This window comes from Armigeres subalbatus, chromosome 1, assembly GCF_024139115.2.
Source record: "Armigeres subalbatus isolate Guangzhou_Male chromosome 1, GZ_Asu_2, whole genome shotgun sequence".
In the NCBI taxonomy this organism is placed as follows: domain Eukaryota; kingdom Metazoa; phylum Arthropoda; class Insecta; order Diptera; family Culicidae; genus Armigeres; species Armigeres subalbatus.
Window position 1 is genome coordinate 301,026,692 of NC_085139.1, and position 22,757 is coordinate 301,049,448.

A 22,757-nucleotide genomic window follows, 5' to 3' on the forward strand; every position below is an offset into this window, starting at 1 on the left:
TGACCCATTGTAACCCCCAACGACGGTAGTTTTGATTTTGATTTGGGAAATGAGACACATAAATATGAAATGCTGATAAATATATGCACTTAATTGGATTGCGGCTTTTCATGAAAAGCCAATGCGATGAAAAATCATTTTATTTCACGAGAATTTCGAGTTTCCGGTTTCTAAAAAAGTGAAGGAGGAAATAATTTTTACATGTTTTTTCATGCACATCTCCTCCTGGTTAAATAATTTGCCCTTGTATACACATATTTGATTCCTACGAATTACACCAGAAATACGAATATGTAATATTCCATTTATTCGAGAGCTTTAATTTCCACAGATTTGGCATCTTTGCCCCTAGGATGAAAAAGTGCTTCCCGTCTCTGCCACTAGGCTGCATGTTATCGAACCGAAGGCCATCTGTTGTAGGGTAGTGTATTCATGACAAAGTTTTATAACAAGTTTAAAACGGTCATGAAGTAACCAAGGAGAATTATTAAGGTTATCACAAAAGCCATTGAGCTATTTATCGCCAGATTTTTTGCTTTCATAAAAAGGAATGTCGCCATGTTGAAACAATGATCAACGTCATAGCAGTGATTGAAAAAATACATCAATTACGATCAAATATACTGTTCATTGGTGGAATTAAGTTATTTCCGAGGTTTTTCGATTGAACCACGGTTACTTAATTACAAACTATTTGAAATTGAAATATTTTGAGTAGTTTGGAAAATTATTTAATTTCCTATTTTCATGTGATTATTTGATAATTTCGAGGCGCGTTGATTTTAAGCTTCTACAAACTCAATATTCACGATAAATTTGGTTGCGCATGTCATTCTGTTGTATGAGCTACTTAAATTTTTAACATCAACCATAAGTAGAATCAGAAGCATTATTATCCACACATCAGCTTTACATAGGGGACATTGAAATCTACTGAAAATAAAAACAAAGGCAATGAAATGACAATAAATATAATCCATATAATATGAAATTTAAACAGTTTTATTGCTACTCTTATAATGGTCACGACAACCTCTTATAGAATATCAACAAATTCAATACAATGTTTTATTGCAGTTTTATTACTACTCTTAATACGGTTTTACGGTTTCAATACTTCTAGATTGGTCCATTAGGCCGGAAGGCTATCTTAATGATGTTATGAAGAGGTTTTGGTGGAGTTATTAGTTTTATTAGCAACTGGTCATGAAAACCTCTTATAGAACATGATAAATCTTAAAATGTTACTTGGGTCCTCGCGCAACGGCGCTCTGATATGCAGAGTAAGCTCAACGACCTTGCCGAGCGCTCCTCCTCGGCAGGTTTAGTCATCAACGTCAACAAAACCAAATCGTTGGATGTAAACACGGTGACTCCTTCCAGTTTCACAGTAGCCGGGCAACCAGTGGAGAATGTTGAAAGCTTCCAATATCTTGGTAGCCAAATGGCGTCAGATGGCGGTGCCAAGATCGACGTAGGCGCACGGATCAAGAAAGCAAGGGCTGCCTTTGCGAGTTTGAGAAATATCTGGAAAAACAGGCAGATAAGTGAACACACCAAAATACGAATTTTCTACTCTAACGTGAAATCTGTGCTGTTATACGCTTGCGAAACATGGTGTGTATCAGTAGAGAACACTCAACGGCTGCAGGTGCTCATTAACAGATGCCTGCGGTATATAATTCGGGCCTGGTGGCCTCACAACTGGATCTCAAACAACGAGCTTCATCGTCGTTGTCACCAGAGGCCGATAGCAACAGAAATTCGGGATCGGAAGTGGGGCTGGGTCGGCCACACTCTACGTTGGGGCGGAAACGAAATCTGTAAACAAGCATTAGACTGGAACCCAGCGGGACATCGCAGCAGAGGCAGACCCAGAGGCTCATGGCGGCGAAGCCTCAATAAAGAAATAAAAGAAGTCGACCGAAAGCTAACCTGGCAACAGGTTAAAGCGATAGCCGGGAAACGCTCAGGATGGAGATCTTTCAAGTCGGCCCTTTGCACCACTGGAGGTGTACAGGATCCATAAGTAAATACCTTAGTATTTATTTACATTGGGTTGGAACTACTGCGAACTAAAGAGGCTGCACTCATAACAAAGAGATGAAGTGTCAAAATTGGAACAGCGCATTTGCTGTCAAATCGGTTGTTCCAATCGAGCACAAGGTTGTTAAAGGTAGGAGTATTGCGTCTCTTTGTTTTTAATCCAGGCTCGTTAGTGCGAACCTAGTTCCAACCTGAGCGAATAAAAAAACACTTTGACAGCACTTAGGTTGGAATTGGTTCCAACCCAGGTTAGAACTTTTTAAAAACGAATTCGTGCTTGCAAGTTCTCCTCGAGCATTGTCCATGTTTCATGTCCGTAGAGGACAACCGGTCTTATAAGCGTATTGTACATGACACATTTGGTGCGGTGGCGAATCTTTTTCGACCGCAGTTTCTTCTGGAGCCCGTAGTAGGCCCGACTTCCACAGATGATGCGCCTTCGTATTTCACGACTAACGTTGATGTCAGCCGTTAGCAAGGATCCGATGTAGACGAATTCCTCGATCACCTCGAAGGTATCCCCGTCTATCGTAAAACTGCTTCCCAGGCGGGCCCTGTCGCGCTCGGTTCCGCCCACATGCATGTACTTTGTCTTTGACGCATTCACCACCTGTCCAACTTTTGTTGCTTCACGTTTCAGGCGGGTGTACAACTCTTCCACCCTTGCAAATGTGTGGCCGATAATTTCCATGACATCCGCGCAGCAGATAGATTGACTGGATCTGTTGAAAATCGTACCCCGGCTGTTTTTTTTCCTCGTTTGTCGGGTGAAGATCACTGCGTCCAGATTTTAGGACTATTGTGATATACCCTTTTACTGTGAAATACGCAAGTTATCTCAGTAACATGTTTGTCACTGAGATACCTTGGTATCGACTGAACTCAAGACCATCTATTATTGATGAATAGAGATCCTGAGTTACAGTATGTGACTCCCCATTCTGGCGAGACTAGCTTTATGAAGCCAACCACGTCCTTGGGGATAAGATCCATATGTCAGCAGGCCCTAAAAGGGCTTGCTGAGAACTTTGAACCTACGTTGGGTGAGTGCACTGCAATAGCAGAGGATGTGTTCTGATGTTTCTCTCTCCTCGTCACAGAAGCGGCAATTTGAGGTTTGGATTGCTCCGATCTTTTGTAGATGGTATCTGCAGGGGCAGTGTCCAGTTATTAGACCGGTGTAGATGTTGAGATCCCTTTTATTGAGACCTAATAGTTGTTGGGTTTTCTTGGGGTTAATCGTTACGAGCCTTTTGGATTGGCTCGTATGGGGAAGTGCATTCCAGTTTGATGTGATTTGACTGACCATATATTTGTTCAGTTCCATTTTTACAGAGCAGTCTGAGATCCCGCAGAAGGGCTCAGGGCCAATGAACCTTTCATTAGATCCATTCCTGGCTAGCTCATCAGCAATCTCGTTTCCCTCTAGACCCGTATGTCCTGGGATCCAATATAGGTAGACTCGATTGCGTATGGATAAGTTTTTCAAAGCCAGAATGCATTCCCACACTAGCTTTGAGTTACAAGTGTAGTTATTAAGCGACTTAAGTGCCGCTTGGCTGTCAGAGAAAATACATATTTTTGCAAATCTATACATTCTCCTCAGGCATAATAACACGCATTCTAATTTTGCATATATTTCCGCCTGAAATACTGTGGGCCACTGTCCTAAGTGGACAGAAATTTTTGTTGTAGGGCTATAGATTCCGGATCCTGTCAGATTATTCATTTTCGAACCATCTGTGAAGAAATTTATAGAGCCTGTTGGAACGCTGGGTCCACCTCCTTCCCACTCCTGGCGGGAAGGAATGAACACATCGTAAGGTAAGTCATAATTGACTACCGTTTCCATCCAGTCACTACAAATTCCTATTGCGGGATTTATGGCAAATTCATTTAATATGCTGAGGTGACCCGTAAGGTCTCCCGACAGCAGTGTTTTTGTTCTCTTTAACCTTAGAGCACTTTTTTCCGCTTCCAGCTTTATGAATTGATCTAACCGGGGCAGTGATGGCTATGCAAGCGGTGCGTTGGATTTTGTTGAGCTTAGCCCTTGCAGCAGCCTCATTAGTTTTAGGCCACCAGACAAGGGAAGCGTAAGTTGTCCTGGGACGGACAATGGTTTTATATATCCACATGATCATACTTGGTTTTAGGCCCCATCTTTTACCAAGGGTTTTTGAACAAACCCAAAGTGTATTGAGACCTTTCTGCACAACTGATTGGAGATGAGAGTTCCAATTAAGCTTTGCGTCGAGTATGACACCTAGATATTTTACTTAACTTGAATAAACTAATTGTGTTTGATTTAAGAAAAGGGGTTTCCGTTGTACCTTTCTCCGTTTGGTGAAAGGGATAATGGAAGTTTTGTAGGATTTATGCCTAGTTGATACTTTTGACACCAGGAAAAAGTGTGATTTAGGGCAGATTGCATTCTTTCCACGATAACACTTTCGAATTTGCCTCGTACAATAATGACAACGTCATCAGCATATCCAACCACTTCGAAGCCTCTTCTCTCTAAGCTGTCTAGAAGCTCATCCACCACCAGTGACCACAACAAAGGAGAAAGCACTCCGCCTTGCGGACATCCCCTTGTTGCTTTAACAGTGATGTATGAACCGCTAAGCTCAGAGGAGATTTTCCGATTAGCTAGCATAGCATGTACACAGGTAACAATGCATGGGTCGAATTTTCTCCTCAACATTGCTGACCCTATAGACGAATAAGAAGCTGAAGCCCCGGCTGTTACACCCGGCTCTCCGCATGACACCTTCTAGCGCAATGTTGAACAACAGGCACGAAAGTCCATCACCTTGTCTTAGTCCCCGGCGCGATTCGAACGAACTGGAGTGTTCGCCCGAAATCTTCACACAGTTTTGCACACCATCCACCGTTGCTTTGATCAGTCTGGTAAGCTTCCCAGGGAAGCTGTTCTCGTCCATAATTTTCCATAGCTCTACGCGGTCTATACTGTCGTATGCCGCCTTGAAATCAACGAACAGATGGTGCGTTGGGACCTGGTATTCACGGCATTTTTGAAGGATTTGCCGTACAGTAAAGATCTGGTCCGTTGTCGAGCGGCCGTCAACGAAGCCTGCTTGATAACTTCCCACGAACTCGTTCACTAATGGTGACAGACGACGGAAGATGATCTGGGATATCACTTTGTTGGTGGCATTAAGGATGGTGATCGCTCGAAAGGTCTCACACTTCAGTTTGTCGCCTGTCTTGTAGATGGGGCATATAACCCTTTCCTTCCACTCCTCCGGTTGCTGTTCAGTTTCCCAGATTCTGACTATCAGTTTGTGCAGGCAAGTGGCCAGCTTTTCCGGGTCCATCTTGATGAGCTCAGCTCCGATACCATCCTTACCAGCTGCTTTATTGGTCTTTAGCTGTTGAATGGCATCCTTAACCTCCCTCAAGGTGGGGGCTGGTTGGCTTCCATTATCCGCTGAACTGACGTAGTCATACTGCCTTGAATTTCACTGCCTTTACTTTCAGCGGAATTTAAGTGTTCTTCGAAGTGATGCTTCCACCTTTCGATTGCCACACGTTCGTCCGCCGAAATGCTGCCATCCTTATCCCTGCACATTTCGGCTCGTGGCACGAAGCCTTTGCGGGATGTGTAGAGCTTCTGATAGAACTTGTGTGTTTCTTGAGAACGGCACAACTGTTCCATCTCCTCGCACTCCGCTACTTCCAGGCGGCATTTCTTCTCCTGAAAAGGAGAGTCAGCTGTCTCCGCTTCCGTCTATAGCGTTCCATGTTCTGCCGGGTACCTTGCTGCAGCGCGACCGCCCGCGCTGCGTCCTTCTCCTCCAGAATCTGTCTGCACTCTTCGTCGAACCAATCGTTCCGTCGACTTCGACCCATATACCCGACGTAGTTCTCCGCTGCGTCGTTAATGGCTGCTTTAACTGTACTCCAGCAGTCCTCAAGAGGGGCCCAATCGAGCTCACCCTCTTCCGGCAACGCTGCCTCGAGATGCTGCGCGTATGCAGTGGCGACATCAGGTTGCTTCAGTCGCTCTAGGTCGTACCGCGGCGGTCGTCGGTACCGAACATTGTTGATGACGGATAGTTTTGGGCGCAGTTCAACCATCACCAGATAGTGGTCAGAGTCGATGTTAGCGCCACGATATGTCCTGACGTCGATAATGTCAGAGAAGTGCCGTCCATCAATCAGAACGTGGTCGATTTGTGATTCTGTCTGCAGTGGTGATCTCCAGGTATACCGATACGGGAGACTGTGTTGGAAGTAGGTGCTACGAATGGCCATATTCTTGGAGGCGGCGAAATCAATTAGTTGTAGGCCGTTTTCGTTCGTCAGCCGGTGAGCGCTGAACTTTCCAATAGTCGGTCTAAACTCCTCCTCTTGGCCAACCTGAGCGTTCAAATCTCCTATGATGATTTTGACGTCGTGGCTTGGGCAGCTGTCGTACTCACGTTCCAGCTGCGCGTAGAATGCGTCCTTATCATCATCAGTGCTTCCGGAGTGTGGGCTATGGACGTTGATTATGCTTTGATCCTCAACCTGCACATTCTTTCATTGATCGGCCACCACCCGATCACGCGCCTTTGCATATCGCCCATCACTATGAAAGCTGTTCCCAGCTCATGTGTGTTGCCGCAGCTCTGGTAGATGGTATGATTACCTCTAAACGTTCGCACCATTGATCCCTTCCAACAAAACTCCTGCAGCGCTACGATGCCGAATCCACGGTCCTTGAGCACATCGGCGAGTATGCGTGTGCTCCCTATGAAGTTGAGAGATTTGCAGTTCCACGAACCGAGTTTCCAATCGCTAGTCCCTTTTCGTCGCAGTGGTCTTCGCCGATGGTTCCGGTCCGTACTCTCTTGTTGATTGTTCGTTGCTTATGATTTTTTAAAGGCTGGCTTGCGGGGCCTGACACCAAACCCTCTAAATTTCCGGAGGACCATTCCTCCTTATTTCCGGTGGACCATGGTGCACAGTTTCACTTAGAGTCCCTCGCTGGCACTCGGACGATGATCAGCCGCCCTAACATGGAGAACAGACGCTGTTGTGAGCCGATCCTGACATGGAGAACAGACGCTCAATAAGATTTGCACCTCCGGAGAGGAGCAAACCCCCCCTTCCCTGTCAGCATACGACCATAGTTCCCACCGGGGTTGGTTACCCGATCTTCCCTAAGGTTGCTCGTATCCCGGCCAGCACCGCGGGGAGGTAGGGATAGGAGTTGCTGGGTAAGAGGCTAAGGACCGCGAGATGGGGTCTATTTTATTCCTTCAGGTACGCGAAGTACCAATGGTACGCTTTACCCAGCATTTGCCGTGCCGGATGCTCCCACTCGAAGATAAAAAAAAAGCCACCACTTAAGGTTTAAACAGCTTCCACTGGAAGCGGAAAATGTTTCCACTGTAGCTAAAAAAGCTATCACTGGATGATGAGAAAGCTTCCACAGAAGCTGCAAAAGCTCCCATTGAAAGCTGAGGAAAGTCGGAGGACGTCGCTGCAATAAATGTTTGACTGGCATTGAAGGCGTCCGTAGCAGTTCAGCGACAAATTATTGATTTTGATTTGAACGATTCTGACATTGGTTTTAAGTGGTGTTTCCCTATCTACATGTGCACTAAATTTAATTAAGGTGTGCGGAAATGCATACACACTTAATTTTTTTAACCGGGATCTCAGCAGAATGTTGAACTTTTACCGAGATTCGCACAGCCGTGCCCCAGCAAACATGTTTTTTGCCGAGATTTCTGTCAAAATTGCTGAAAATCAGCAAATATTTTGCCGAAAATCAGCTAACAAACGCCATTTTTGCTGAAATATCAGTTTTTCATTTTGCTGGGGCACGGCTGTGCGGATTTTTGCCGAGCTGCAGAAATAAAAACTAAGTGTGTAGAATAACTAAATTGTGATTAGTTAAACTTTTATAACTTTTATGATTTTATTTTTCATTTGAGTTCTCAAAATATCAAAATTTTATTTTTTTGCATCAGTGCACAGGTAAAAAGTAAGGTTACGCGATGCCACTGGTTTGATTGCTATTAGTTATTCCAAATGTGCATTTTTTAAAAAAGATGGTTGATCCGAAATGAATTTTCTTAAAAACGAACATTTCGGAATCCAATTTTGTTTCACCACACGATTTCAAGGGAACCACTTTCAACACTAAAGCAACGAGTAGCTGTCATCTTTTATCTTACGATTGCTGGGACACAGCAATGTCAAAATAAAAAAAAGACATTTATTCGTTGAGTTGTTTATCGAGATTGATGCCTCTGAAAACGCGAGGTACAATTTATTTAGGTACAGGACAGTTTCACTTTAAAAGAGCAAAACATAAGCTGTAGTGAGCATGAGCATTATGACCGCACAATTCGAAGTTGCTACTCTGTGATTGACTAGATTACTAGAACATGCGAAATTGCACAGAGAACACAATAAGTGGGGCTAGGAACTAGCTACCCATTCTCAATGTACACGTTTCGGAAACTTAAATATTTGAAGTCAATAACGACGCCGGCCACGTCCTTACGATCATATAGGAAGGGATGGATTGTTAGTCCGACTCTCGTTGCTACTAGAGACCGAGTATACCGCTGCATCTCTACGATTGTCTTGGGATAGGATATCGTTTTAATAAGAGAGGATAATTTATCTTGATTAACTTCTGTGAGTGATGCGATCTATGGGATGGGAAATATCACTAAATCGCTGTCTCGTCACGAGAAAAATGTTAAACCATTCACACCCGGTGGCATATGAAAACTGAGGAGAATCGCGTATTGGACGCCCGAACGGATGCGCAACTTTCTGTACTTACTTGCCCGTTAGCTACTGCAAACCATTGGAGATCGCGATTGTTTCGACCAGTGTTGTAAAATGTCATTTGCATTCGTTTGTATAATTTTCCCAGAACTTGTTTCAGAAGGTAGCTATCTATTCATGTTGTATGACGAACTTATAGCGGTTAAATGGGCCTACAACTTTGTCTAACGAGACTTTGCTGTAAATATGTCATCTGGGGCGTGGGAGGCAAAATGTCATTCAAATGACATTATGTCAAATGACACGTGACATCTTGGAGAGTTTTCACTCTCCAGCCTTTGATGTTATACTTAGAGCAATGTACCCTTGGACAAAAATATAACCCTACTCAAGCGTTATGAGTACATTCAAAATTATGGAAGAAATTTTGCTTCTAAAGAAAGTTATGAGCACATTAGTCAAATGACATGCAGATGACATTTTACAAGCCTGGTTTCGACCGGAGCAAAGCGAAATACATGCGCATGAGCCACCGAACACCAAATAGATATTTTATTATTTTCGCGACGACTAAAAAACGCACTGCACTTCGATGGTTACTCTCACTATGGAAGCATCTTTGTCGAATTAGCTGTCACCGGCAAAACAGTAAAATTGTCTCGAGAGATTTTAACTTTGGTTTTGTTGTGATAAGTGATTGAAATTGCGCATTATTTAACACAAATCGGTTCTTTTCAGCCACGATTTTATACAAGAGAAGGTTGTTCCGAAATAAATTTTCATCACAGTGCGAGACATAATAGCTTGGCGATGGCAGAAATTTGCCATAGGAGGCGAACTCAAAATCGGGCGTCGGAGGAAGACAATGCAATGAATTTATTTAAATGGGTGGCGTCATCGAGGCGTCAGTAGCAGCCAAAAAAGTTTTCTCACTAGATACTGATTGTGACTTTGTTGCTGTAAGGATTTGGAAAGGCACTTTATTGATAATGAATCGGTATTTTACAGGAACATTATTTGACACAAGAGAAAGTTGATCTGAGGTGAATTATCTTCAAAGTGCAAAATATAAATGCTTGCTGACGGCAGAAAGTATGTACAGCAAGGATGTTAACGATCATTCAGTAATTTGCGTTCGATCATTTAATAGTTTGTCAATAACACATTCCAGAAGCTGAATTTCAAAATATGTTGTATGGTGAACTTCTAGTGCGAAGGTTTTTCTACAAGTTTGCCTAATAGTTCGTTATTAGAATTCAACTAATAACGGAGTTAGAGCGCTAGTTGCAGTAACTTAAACTAAATGATTGGAATTTTGTTATCACTTAGTCTAAGTTACTGAAACTATAGCTATAACTCCGTTACTAGTGAAATTCAAACAACGAACCATTAGGTAGAGTTGTAGAAAAACCTTCGCACTAGAAGTCCACCATACAACATATTTTGAAATTCAGCTTCTGGAATGTGTTATTGACAAACTACTAAATGATCGAACGCAAATTACTGAATGATCGTTAACATCCTTGATGTACAGTTTTCTCGAATGACACTAAAATTCTCATTACACCAAAATATTTACCACAGCTTACGTCAGGTGGACGTGTCTTGCATACAACCCTTCTGATTTCTACGAATGTTTCAGTTACGTTTAATATGCCAAACTATACTTCCTAGCTGCCTTCAGAAGCTTTTCCCAGAATCCTGTCAAGATCTTCCAACCTCGCATTAGGGAATAAAATATCTTCTAGGAAACTAGTCATACATCTACAAAAGCTGAAATAGCAACGGGAATGGCATATTGTTCCGATGGTTTCTTGCCAACGCAGGCGAGTATTTCCGCACATACTAAGAATCCATTAAATCCAACAACGCGCAAGCAGCTCGGTGATCCTATCCCAAATTTAATCAAACGCCCTGCTCCCGCACCAAACGAGAGCAATATGTCTGGCCATATTTGTACGTAGGCGAAGCAGCAGCAGCCCCAGCACCATAACCGCCAAGGGTGTCATTTATCCTGCTGCGAAATGTGATGAGAAATTGGTGGAAGCGACAGTGAGCGGGTTGTGCGTCGGCTTTCACTAGATGAAAGGCTACGAGAAGGGTATCAGCGATCCGAGTCACGTAAGCCCCCATGGATCAGGGATAGGGCGCAGGTAGGCACTATGAAACGGAGAGAAGGAAGCCTCCCGAGGGGAATCAGTAATATTGAAATGTGGATTTTTTTAAACGCATTTTCCTATTTTGGAACTGTACAAGACAGATGAAATTCACTTTCAAAAGGCCGGTAAATAACTCCATTTTATGTCAAGCACTTCCCTCCGGCGAGTGAATAAAATGTGAAAAATGATTTTTAATTCGCTCATTACGCATTAAAATGATACATGTTTGCAGGAAAATAATGAGGACGAGAAACACGGGACTTCTGTCACAGCGAATCGGAATAATTAATACAATAAATTAATGACCTGCCATACAGAGTCCACCGTTCGTCGACAGTTGCGTTGCAAGATACGGACCGATAATCATTCACAAATGAATAGAGCGTATAAAATGGGACACAAGAGACTCGTTTCCATATCCGGATCGGTTTTTTTTTTGCATTCTATCAAAAGTGAATAAATTTCCGATTCACCGATGCTTATCAATTTGAAAAGCGCCTCATTATCGGCTACCAATTCCGATCGATTTGCCCACGCGCCACTGGCACTGTCGAACATAATCCCCCACGATGGATTCTGACACAGTCTGACGCAGCCCACAACACGTCTACGTCGGATCAAAGATAGTTCGCTCGAATCCATTAGTGGGCAAGTGTCCCGACGTTTTCTTTCAGAGGCGGTGACTTGAAAAGCAAATCTTCCCATCTCTGCCGTCTAGACCGTACGAGAAACCGGTGGAGAAAAGTCGCAATAAGAATCGCACGTACACAACACACATACGCGCGCGGCACACTCACGTCTGCTTGCATTTCATCTTTAATTACGCCTCTTCTCGACTCATGTGGACCACGACGACGCCAGAAGCGATTTTTCTCTGAAGAGTCGTCTGCCGTTCCGTTTGCCACATTATTTCTTCAGTCTTATTCACAGCTCCATTAAAGTCAGGAAAAAGGGATTTGCTTTTTCCAAAGCTCGCTGCACGTCGACAAATGAAAGGAAACACGGCTTGCCAATCCAACCTAATCACGCTTTACACACGGAAGGTGGAACGAAAAGACATCCGACGGCAGACGTTGCGAGAAGGAAGGTAGAGGTGATGCTTTTACTGGGAACTAATTCCGAGATGAGAAATCAGTGGTTTGAACGGGTAAAAGGGCTGTGCGATACTTTTTGACGAAACACCAAACATAAAATTTAAAAAAAATATGAAAACATTTGATAAGTATGTCAAACACATGCGGCAATCTCCATGAAATTTTGTCAAGCTACATTACACAGAACTCACGCTTGAAAAATTCTCAGAACTGGATCGGAAATACTGTATAACGATGTTACCAAAAATCCGCTGATCATTCTAATAAAAATGTATAAAATTCCCATTCCACTAATAATCCCAATCGAAATACTTTCTTGATTCCAGACGAAATTTTCTAAAAATATTATGCATAAACCCGACGACATTCCACCTTGTACCTTGTCTAGATTCCATTAGTTCGAAGAAAAATCCAATCCAGAAAGGTAAAATCCAGTCGACTTTTCATCCTGTAAGGATTCCAATCTAAATCAAAAACAAATACTCCCAAATCCTATAGAAAAAAACATCCCAACTTCAGTGAAATCGATCGCGATTCCATCCGGAATCCGGTAGAAATTTCATCCGGAATCCGGTAGAAATTACATCCAAATCCGGTCAGGATTTCAACAGAAATCCGGTCAGGATTCAATCCGCAATCCAGTCAGAACTCCATCCGGAAAATTGTCACGATTCCAAACGGAACCAAATCGGTGTTCCCACAGGAATCCGGACAGGATTCCACCAGGAATCCGGACAGGACTCCACTAGGAGGATTTCCGGAGGGGAAAAAATTCCTGACCGGAATCCGGAGGGAAAAAAATTCCTGACCGGAATCCGGAGGGAAAAAAATTCCTGACCGGAATCCGGAGGGAAAAAAATTCCTGACCGGAATCCGGAATCTGGCCGAATCCTGGCCGGATTCTGAATGGAGTCCTGACCGGATTCCGGAGGGAGTCCTGACCGGATTCCGGAGGGAATCCTGACCGGATTCAGGAGGGGATCTTGACCGGATTCCGGAGGGAATCCTGACCGGATTACGGAGGGAATCTTGACCAGATTCCGATGGGAATGCTGACCGTATTCTGATGGGAATGCTGACCAGTTTCCGAAGGGAATACTGATCGGATTCTGGAGGGAATCCTGACCGGATTTCGTAAGGAATCTTGACCAGATTCCGATGGGAATGCTGACCGTATTCTGATGGGAATGCTGACCAGTTTCCGAAGGGAACTCTAATCGGATTCTGGAGGGAATCCTGACCGGATTCCGGAGGGAATCCTGACCAGATTCTGGAGGGAATCCTGACCAGATTCCGGAGGGACCGGACAGGATTCCACAAGGAATCCGGACAATATTCCCTCCGGAATCCGAAAAAGATTCCCTCCGGAATCCGAGAAAGATTCCCTCCGGAAACCGAACATGATTCCCTTCGAAATCCGGTCAGGATTCCTTTCGAAATCCGGTCAGGATTCCCTTCGGAATCCGGTCCAAATTCCCCTCGGAAACTATTCAACATTCCCTCCGGAATCCGGAAAGGATTCCCTCCGGAATCCGGAAAGGATTCCCTCCGGAATCCGGAAAGGATTCCCTCCGGAATCCGGAAAGGATTCCCTTCCGGAATCCGGAAAGGATTTCCTTCCGGAATCCGGAAAGGATTCCCCTCCGCAATCCGGGAAGGATTTTCGTCTGGAATCCGGAAAGGATTCCTCTGCGGAATCCGGAAAGGATTCCTCTGCGGAATCCGGAAAGGATTCCTCTGCGGAATCCGGAAAGCATTCCTCTCCGGAATCCGGAAAGCATTCCTCTCCGGAATCCGGAAAGGATTCCCCTCCGGAATCCGGAAAGGATTCGCGTTCGGAATCCGGAAAGGATTCCTGTGCGGAATCCGGAAAGGATTCGCGTTCAAAATCCGGAAAGGATTCCTGTCCGGAATCCAGAAAGCATTCCTGTCCGGAATCCGGAAAGCATTCCCTCCGGAATCCGGAAAGGAATCCCTCCGGAATCCGGAAAGGATTCCCTCCGGAATCCGGTCAGGATTCCCTCCGGAATCCGGTCAGGATTCCCTCCGGAATCCGGTCAGGATTCCCTCCGGAATCCGGTCAGGATTCCCTCCGGAATCCGGTCAGGATTCCCTCCGGAATCCGGTCAGGATTCCCTCCGGAATCCGGTCAGGATTCCCTCCAGAATCCGGTCAGGATTCCCTCCGGAATCCGGTCAGCATTCCCTCCGGAATCCGGTCAGCATTCCCTCCGGAATCCGGTCAGGATTCCCTCCGGAATCCGGTCAGGATTCCCTCCGGAATCCGGTCAGGATTCCCTCCGGAATCCGGTCAGGATCCCATCCGGAATCCGGTCAGGATTCCATCCGGAATCCGGTCAGGATCCCATCCGGAATCCGGTCAGGATTCCATCCGGAATCCGGTCAGGATTCCATCCGGAATCCGGTCAGGATTCCATCCGGAATCCGGTCAGGATTCCGTCCGGAATCCGGTCAGGATTCCATCCGGAATCCGGTCAGGATTCCATCCGGAATCCGGTCAGGAATTCCATCCGGAATCCGTTCAGGAATTCCATCCGGAATCCGGCCAGGATTCCATCCGAAATCCGGTCAGGATTCCATCCGGAATCCGGAATCCGTTCACGGTTCCATCCGGAATCCGGTCAGAATTCCATCCGGAATCCGGTCAGAATTCCATCCGGAATCCGGTCAGAATTCCATCCGGAATCCGGTCAGGATTCCCTCCGGAATCCGGTCAGGATTCCCTCCGGAATCCGGTCAGGATTCCCTCCGGAATCCGGTCAGGATTCCCTCCGGAATCCGGTCAGGATTCCCTCCGGAATCCGGTCAGGATTCCTCCGAATCCGGTCAGGATTCCTCCGGAATCCGGTCAGGATTCCTCCGGAATCCGGTCAGGATTCCTCCGGAATCGGTCAGGATTCCCTCCGGAATCCGGTCAGGATTCCTCCGGAATCCGGTCAGGATTCCTCCGGAATCCGGTCAGGATTCCTCCAGAATCCGGTCAGGATTCCCTCCGGAATCCGGTCAGGATGCCCTCCGGAATCCGGTCAGGATTCCCTCCGGAATCCGGTCAGGATTCCCCCCGGAATCCGGTCAGGATTCCATCCGGAATCCGGTCAGGATCCCATCCGGAATCCGGTCAGGATTCCATCCGGAATCCGGTCAGGATCCCATCCGGAATCCGGTCAGGATTCCATCCGGAATCCGGTCAGGATTCCATCCGGAATCCGGTCAGGATTCCGTCCGGAATCCGGTCAGGATTCCATCCGGAATCCGGTCAGGATTCCATCCGGAATCCGTTCAGGAATTCCATCCGGAATCCGGTCAGGATTCCATCCGGAATCCGTTCAGGAATTCCATCCGGAATCCGTTCAGGAATTCCATCCGGAATCCGTTCAGGAATTCCATCCGGAATCCGGCCAGGATTCCATCCGAAATCCGGTCAGGATTCCATCCGGAATCCGGAATCCGTTCACGGTTCCATCCGGAATCCGGTCAGAATTCCATCCGGAATCCGGTCAGAATTCCATCCGGAATCCGGTCAGAATTCCATCCGGAATCCGGTCAGAATTCCATCCGGAATCCGGTCAGAATTCCATCCGGAATCCGGTCAGAATTCCATCCGGAATCCGGTCAGGATTCCATCCGGAATCCGGTCAGGATTCCATCCGGAATCCGGTCAGGATTCCATCCGGAATCCGGTCAGGATTCCATCCGGAATCCGATCAGGATTCCATCCGGAATCCGATCAGGATTCCATCCGGAATCCGATCAGGATTCCATCCGGAATCCGATCAGGATTCCATCCGGAATCCGATCAGGATTCCATCCGGAATCCGATCAGGATTCCATCCGGAATCCGATCAGGATTCCATCCGGAATCCGATCAGGATTCCATTCATCAGGATTCCATCCGGAATCCGATCAGGATTCCATCCGGAATCCGATCAGGATTCCATCCGGAATCCGATCAGGATTCCATCCGGAATCCGATCAGGATTCCATCCGGAATCCGATCAGGATTCCATCCGGAATCCGATCAGGATTCCATCCGGAATCCGATCAGGATTCCATCCGAAATCCGATCAGGATTCCATCCGGAATCCGGTCAGGATTCCATCCGGAAACCGGTCAGGATTCCATCCGGAAACCGGTCAGGATTCCATCCGGAATCCGGTCAGGATTCCATCCGGAATCCGGTCAGGATTCCCTCCGGAATCCGATCAGGATTCCCTCCGGAATCCGGTCAGGATTCCCTCCGGAATCCGGTCAGGATTTCCTCCGGAATCCGGTCAGGATTCCCTCCGGAATCCGGTCAGGATTCCCTCCGGAATCCGGTCAGGATTCCCTTCGGAATCCGGTCAGGATTCCCTTCGGAATCCGGTCAGGATTCCCTTCGGAATCCGGTCAGGATTCCCTTCGGAATCCGGTCAGGATTCCCTTCGAAATCCGGTCAGGATTCCCTTCGGAATCCAGTCAGGATTCCCTTCGAGATCCAGTCAGGATTCCCTTCGGAATTCAGTCAGGATTTTCTTCGGAATCCAGTCAGGATTTTCTTCGGAATCCAGACAGGATTCCCTTCGGAATCCGGACAGGATTCCCTTCGGAATCCGGACAGGATTCCCTTCGGAATCCGGACAGAATTCCCTTCGGAATCCGGACAGAATTCCCTTCAGAATCCGGTCAGGATTCCCTTCGGAATCCGGTCAGGATTCCCTTCGGAATCCGGTCAGGATTCCCTTCGGAATCCGGTCAGGATTCCCTTCGGAATCCGGTCAGGATTCCTTCGAATCCGGTCAGGATTCCCTTCGGAATCCGGTCAGGATTCCCTTCGGAATCCGGACAGGATTCCTTCGAATCCGGTCAGGATTCCTTCGAATCCGGTCAGGATTCCTTCGGAATCGGTCAGGATTCCTTCGGAATCCGGTCAGGATTCCCTTCGGAATCCGGTCAGGATTCCTTCGGAATCCGGTCAGGATTCCCTTCGAATCCGGTCAGGATTCCTTCGGAATCCGGTCAGGATTCCTTCGGAATCGGTCAGGATTCCCTTCGGAATCCGGTCAGGATTCCTTCGGAATCCGGTCAGGATTCCTTCGGAATCCGGTCAGGATTCCTTCGGAATCCGGTCAGGATTCCTTCGGAATCCGGTCAGGATTCCCTTCGAATCCGGTCAGATTCCTTCGGAATGCGGTCGGGATTCCCTTTCGAAATCCGGTCAGGATTCCCTTCGGAATCCGGTCAGGATTCCCTTCGGAATCCGGTCAGGATTCCCTTCGGAATCCGGTCAGAATTCCCTTCGGAATCCGGTCAGGATTCCCTTCGGAATCCGGTCAGGATTCCCTTCGGAATCCGGTCAGGATTCCCTTCGGAATTCAGTCAGGATTACCTTCGGAATTCGGTCAGGATTCCCTCTGAAATCCGGTCAGCATTCCCTTCGGAATCCGGTCGGGATTCCCTTCGGAATCCGGTCGAGATTCCCTTCGGAATCCGGTCGAGATTCCCTTCGGAATCCGGTCGAGATTCCCTTCGGAATCCGGTCGAGATTCCCTTCGGAATCCGGTCGAGATTCCCTTCGGAATCCGGTTAGGATTCCCTCCGGAATCCGGTTAGGATTCCCTTCGGAATCCGGTTAGGATTCCCTTCGAATTCCGGTCAGGATTCCTTCGGAATCCGGTCAGGATTCCTTCGGAATCCGGTCAGGATTCCTTCGTAATCCGGTCAGGATTCCCTTCGTAATCCGGTCAGGATTCCTTCGTAATCCGGTCAGGATTCCTTCGGAATCCGGTCAGGATTCCTTCGGAAGCCGGTCAGGATTCCTTCGGAATCCGGTTAGGATTCCTTCGGAATCCGGTCAGGATTTCCTTCGAATCCGGTCAGGATTCCCTTCGGAATCCGGTCAGGATTCCCTTCGAATCCGGTCAGGATTCCTTCGTAATCCGTTCAGGATTCCCTACGGAATCTGGTCAGGATTCCCTTCGAAATCTGGTCTAGATTCCCTTTGGAATCCGGTCAGCATTTCCTTCGGAATCCGGTCAGCATTCCCTCCGGAATCTGGTCAGCATTCCCTTCGGAATCTGGTCAGGATTGCCTTCGGAATCTGGTCAGGATTCCCTTCGGTATCCGGTCAGGATTCCCTTCGGAATCCGGTCAGGATTCCCTCCGGAATCCGGTCAGGATTCCCTTTGGAATCCGGTCAGGATTCCCTTTGGAATCCGGTCAGGATTCCCTTTGGAATCCGGTCAGGATTCCCTTTGGAATCCGGTCAGGATTCCCTTTGGAATCCGGTCAGGATTCCCTCCGGAATCCGGTCAGGATTCCCTCTGGAATCCGGTCAGGATTCCCTCCGGAATCCGGTCAGGATTCCCTCCGGAATCCAGTCAGGATTCCCTCCGGAATCCGGTCAGGATTTTTCGGAATCGGTTAGGATTCCTTCGGAATCCGGTTAGGATTCCTTCGGAATCCGGTCAGGATTCCTTCGGAATCGGTCAGGATTCCTTCGGAATCCGGTCAGGATTCCCTTCGGAATCGGTCAGGATTCCTTCGGAATCGGTCAGGATTCCATTCGGAATCCGGTCAGGATTCCATTCGGAATTCGGTCAGGATTCCCTTCGGAATCCGGTCAGGATTCCCTTCGGAATCCGGTCAGGATTCCCTTCGGAATCCGGTCAGGATTTCCTTCGGAATCCGGTCAGGATTCCCTTCGGAATCCGGTCAGGATTCCCTTCGGAATCCGGTCAGGATTCCCTTCGGAATCCGGTCAGGATTCCCTTCGGAATCCGGTCAGGATTCCCTTCGGAATCCGGTCAGGATTCCCTTCGGAATCCGGTCAGGATTCCCTTCGGAATCCGGTCAGGATTCCCTTCGGAATCCGGTCAGGATTCCCTTCGAATTCCGGTCAGGATTCCCTTCGAATTCCGGTCAGGATTCCCTTCGGAATCCGGTCAGGATTCCCTTCGTAATCCGGTCAGGATTCCCTTCGTAATCCGGTCAGGATTCCCTTCGTAATCCGGTCAGGATTCCCTTCGTAATCCGGTCAGGATTCCCTTCGGAATCCGGTCAGGATTCCCTTCGGAATCCGGTCAGGATTCCCTTCGGAATCCGGTCAGGATTCCCTTCGGAATCCGGTCAGGATTCCCTTCGGAATCCGGTCAGGATTCCCTTCGGAATCCGGTCAGGATTCCCTTCGGAATCCGGTCAGGATTCCCTTCGGAATCCGGTCAGGATTCCCTTCGGAATCTGGTCAGGATTCCCTTCGGAATCCGGTCAGGATTCCCTTCGGAGTCCGGTCAGGATTCCATCCGGAATCCGGTCAGGATTCCATCCGGAATCCGGTCAGGATTCCATCCGGAATCCGGTCAGGCTTCTATCCGGAATCCGGTCAGGATTCCATCCAGAATCCGTTCAGGAATTCCATCCGGAATCCCGAATCCGGTCAGAATTCCATCCGGAATCCGGTCAGAATTCCATCCGGAGTCCGGTCAGGACTCCATCCGGAATCCGGTCAGGATTCCATCCGGAATCCGGTCAGGATTCCACTCGGAATCCGGTCAGAATTCTATCCGGGATCCGGTCAGGATTCCATCCGGAATCCACTAAGGATTCCACTCGGAATGCGGTCAGGATTCCAACCGGAATCCGATCAGGATTCCATCCGGAATCCGATCAGGATCCCACTCGGAATCCGGTCAGAATTCTATCCAGAATCCGATCACGATTTCATTCAGAATCCGTTCAGGATTCCATCCGGAGTCCGGTCAGGATTCCATCCGAAATCCGGTCAGGATTCCATCCGGTAACCGGTCAGGATTCCATCCGGTAACCGGTCAGGATTCCATCCGGAATCCGATCAGGATTCCATCCGGAATCCGATCAGGATTCCATCCGGAATCCGATCAGGATTCCATCCGGAATCCGGTCAGGATTCCATCCGGAATCCGGTCAGGATTCCATCCGGAATCCGGTCAGGATTCCATCCGGAATCCGGTCAGGATTCCATCCGGAATCCGGTCAGGATTCCATTCGGAATCCGGTCAGGATTCCATCCGGAATCCGGTCAGGATTCCATCCGGAATCCGGTCAGGATTCCATCCGGAATCCGGTCAGGATTCCATCCGGAATCCGGTCAGGATTCCATCCGGAATCCGGTCAGGATTCCATCCGGAGTTCGGTCAGGATTCCATCCGGAATCCGATCAGAATTCCATCCGGAATCCGGTCAGGATTCCATCCGGAATCCGGTCAGGATTCCATCCGGAATCCGGTCAGGATTCCATCCGGCATCCGGTCAGGATTCCATCCGGAATCCGGTCAGGATTCCATCCGGAATCCGGTCAGGATTCCATCCGGAATCCGGTCAGGATTCCATCCGGAATCCGGTCAGGATTCCATCCGGAATCCGGTCAGGATTCCATCCGGAATCCGGTCAGGATTCCATCCGGAATCCGGTCAGGATTCCATCCGGAATCCGGTCAGGATTCCATCCGGAATCCGGTCAGGATTCCATCCGGAATCCGGTCAGGATTCCATCCGGAATCCGGTCAGGATTCCATCCGGAATCCGGTCAGGATTCCATCCGGAATCCGGCAAGGATTCCATCCGGAATCCAGTCAGGACTCCATCCGGAATCCGGTCAGGATTCTATCCGGAATCCGGTCAGGATTCTATCCGGAATCCGGTCAGGATTCTATCCGGAATCCGGTCAGGATTCTATCCGGAATCCGGTCAGGATTCTATCCGGAATCCGGTCAGGATTTTCCTCCGGTCAGGATTCCCTCCGGAATTCGGTTAGAATTCCTTTCGGGATCCAGAATACCATCCGTAATCTATGTCAGGATTTCATCTTAAATCCGGTCAGAATTTTATCCGAAATCTGGTCAGGATTCTTTTCCATCCGGTAAGGATCTATCCAGGATGCGGTCCATTTTTCACCCAAAATTCGGTCCGGATCTAATTCGGAAACCGGTTTGGGTCTTATTTGGAATCCGGTCCAGAATGCATTTAAAATTCAGTCCGAAATGCATCCAGAATCCAGTCGACACTACATCAGGAATCTTGTCGGGTTTCTATTCGAACTTCGGCTGGGGCTCTATTTGAATCTAAACGGGGTTTAATCCGGAATTCGTTCGTGATTTCATCCAGAACCCGGTCGTGATTCAAATCCGGTTGTAATTTTTCCCGGTTTCCGGTTTGCATCCCACCGGAATCGGAATCCATCCGGAATTCAATTGGTTTTTTTTTTCGAAAGTTGCTCAGGATTTTATTTTATGTTATCAGTTTCGATAGAAACTTTCTGTAACATTCATGTTAAAAAAAAGTTCATTACTTTCATTACATTCAAAGAAAATTTCCCCTGTTATCTCCTTTTCTGTAGCTTTAAAATCGTTTTTGATCTCCTGAAGAAATATTCCATTCGGATATGGAAAAAATCAAGCTCTCATCTTCCAAGAAAAGCAGTTCTATGAGGAAATATTTTCATCACGCTGAAGTAACTGTTCCAATGTCTTTGAACGTGTTTCGCTGAATCTTTCAAAACCGTTTCAGTTTTTCATCCAGACATTTCCAGCTTTCTGAAATACACGAAAGGCTATTTAGCATGAGCGGCATGTATTGAACTTCGCGACGAGAATCAAATTTCCATGTTCGCACTTTCATTGTGGCACTTTCCAAATTTTAATTGGATTAAATCTGGTCTTCCGGTAGAATATTTTCTGTTCCAGCTTATTTTAAAAGTAGGTAGCGTCTTCAGCTACCTACTTTGCCAAAACATATTTTGTATTATTTCTAAAATTTCAGGCTTCCAAAACACAGCATAGCGGATTTGAATGTACCTACAAAGAGGCATCGTACCAGAAAAAAAAAACAGAAAATATCTTTATCACACGAATAATAATCATCAACGCCGGCAGCAGAAAAAAATCTGTCCATATCATGCCACTCGTGAATACAATTTTCCAGGTCGAGAGCTGTCCCGAGCACTGAAATATCCACCTAACTTGTTGATATTGTCCCGGAGGCTAGATTGTCGTTATGACAAGATATCAAAGCGGTCGGTACCGATGACGTTGATGCCAAAGGCAGCCTCATCATCATCATCATTGGCATCATGGTTTCCCAGAATCTGCAAATATGTCCAACCACCGCCGGTCAAATAATTGCCACCACGCGTGACTCTGTCAGTTTTCCGGATTTTGGTGACTGGTCAGCTGCAGGGTGTGTGGGCGGGAGTGGGAGCGTTGGAATTTGACAGACCTAAAACGAACTGCGGGTTCAGTCAGGACTGGATGGGATCGGTCCCGACAGTTACAAATCGCTTCAAAGACCGACATGAATAATTCACTAGGATAGACGTGTCAGTCGCACCGAAGGTCAGCTGGCGAAATCGCGATGATGGAAATAATCTGCTCGATGAGTGATTCCAGCCAGTAATCCAACACGGCTTTAACAGGAATGGATAGACTTCATTACGGGCGAGATGTGTGCTGCATGTCTATGTCCGCGCCGCAAAAAATAAATCGACCGCCAGTAACATCGTCAGGCGCGACCTTTAACCAGCAAACCGGCTGCAGTGAGCGAGGCAAGTGTGGGCCGAGTTCAAGTGTCCCAGGCTGAAAGGTGAAGCGTCCTCGAAAGCGGAAGAGTCGCTGTTTTTCCCGCTGGCTGCTGACGGTGCCGGTGCCACGCGAAAGGAGCGAAAAGGGCCTC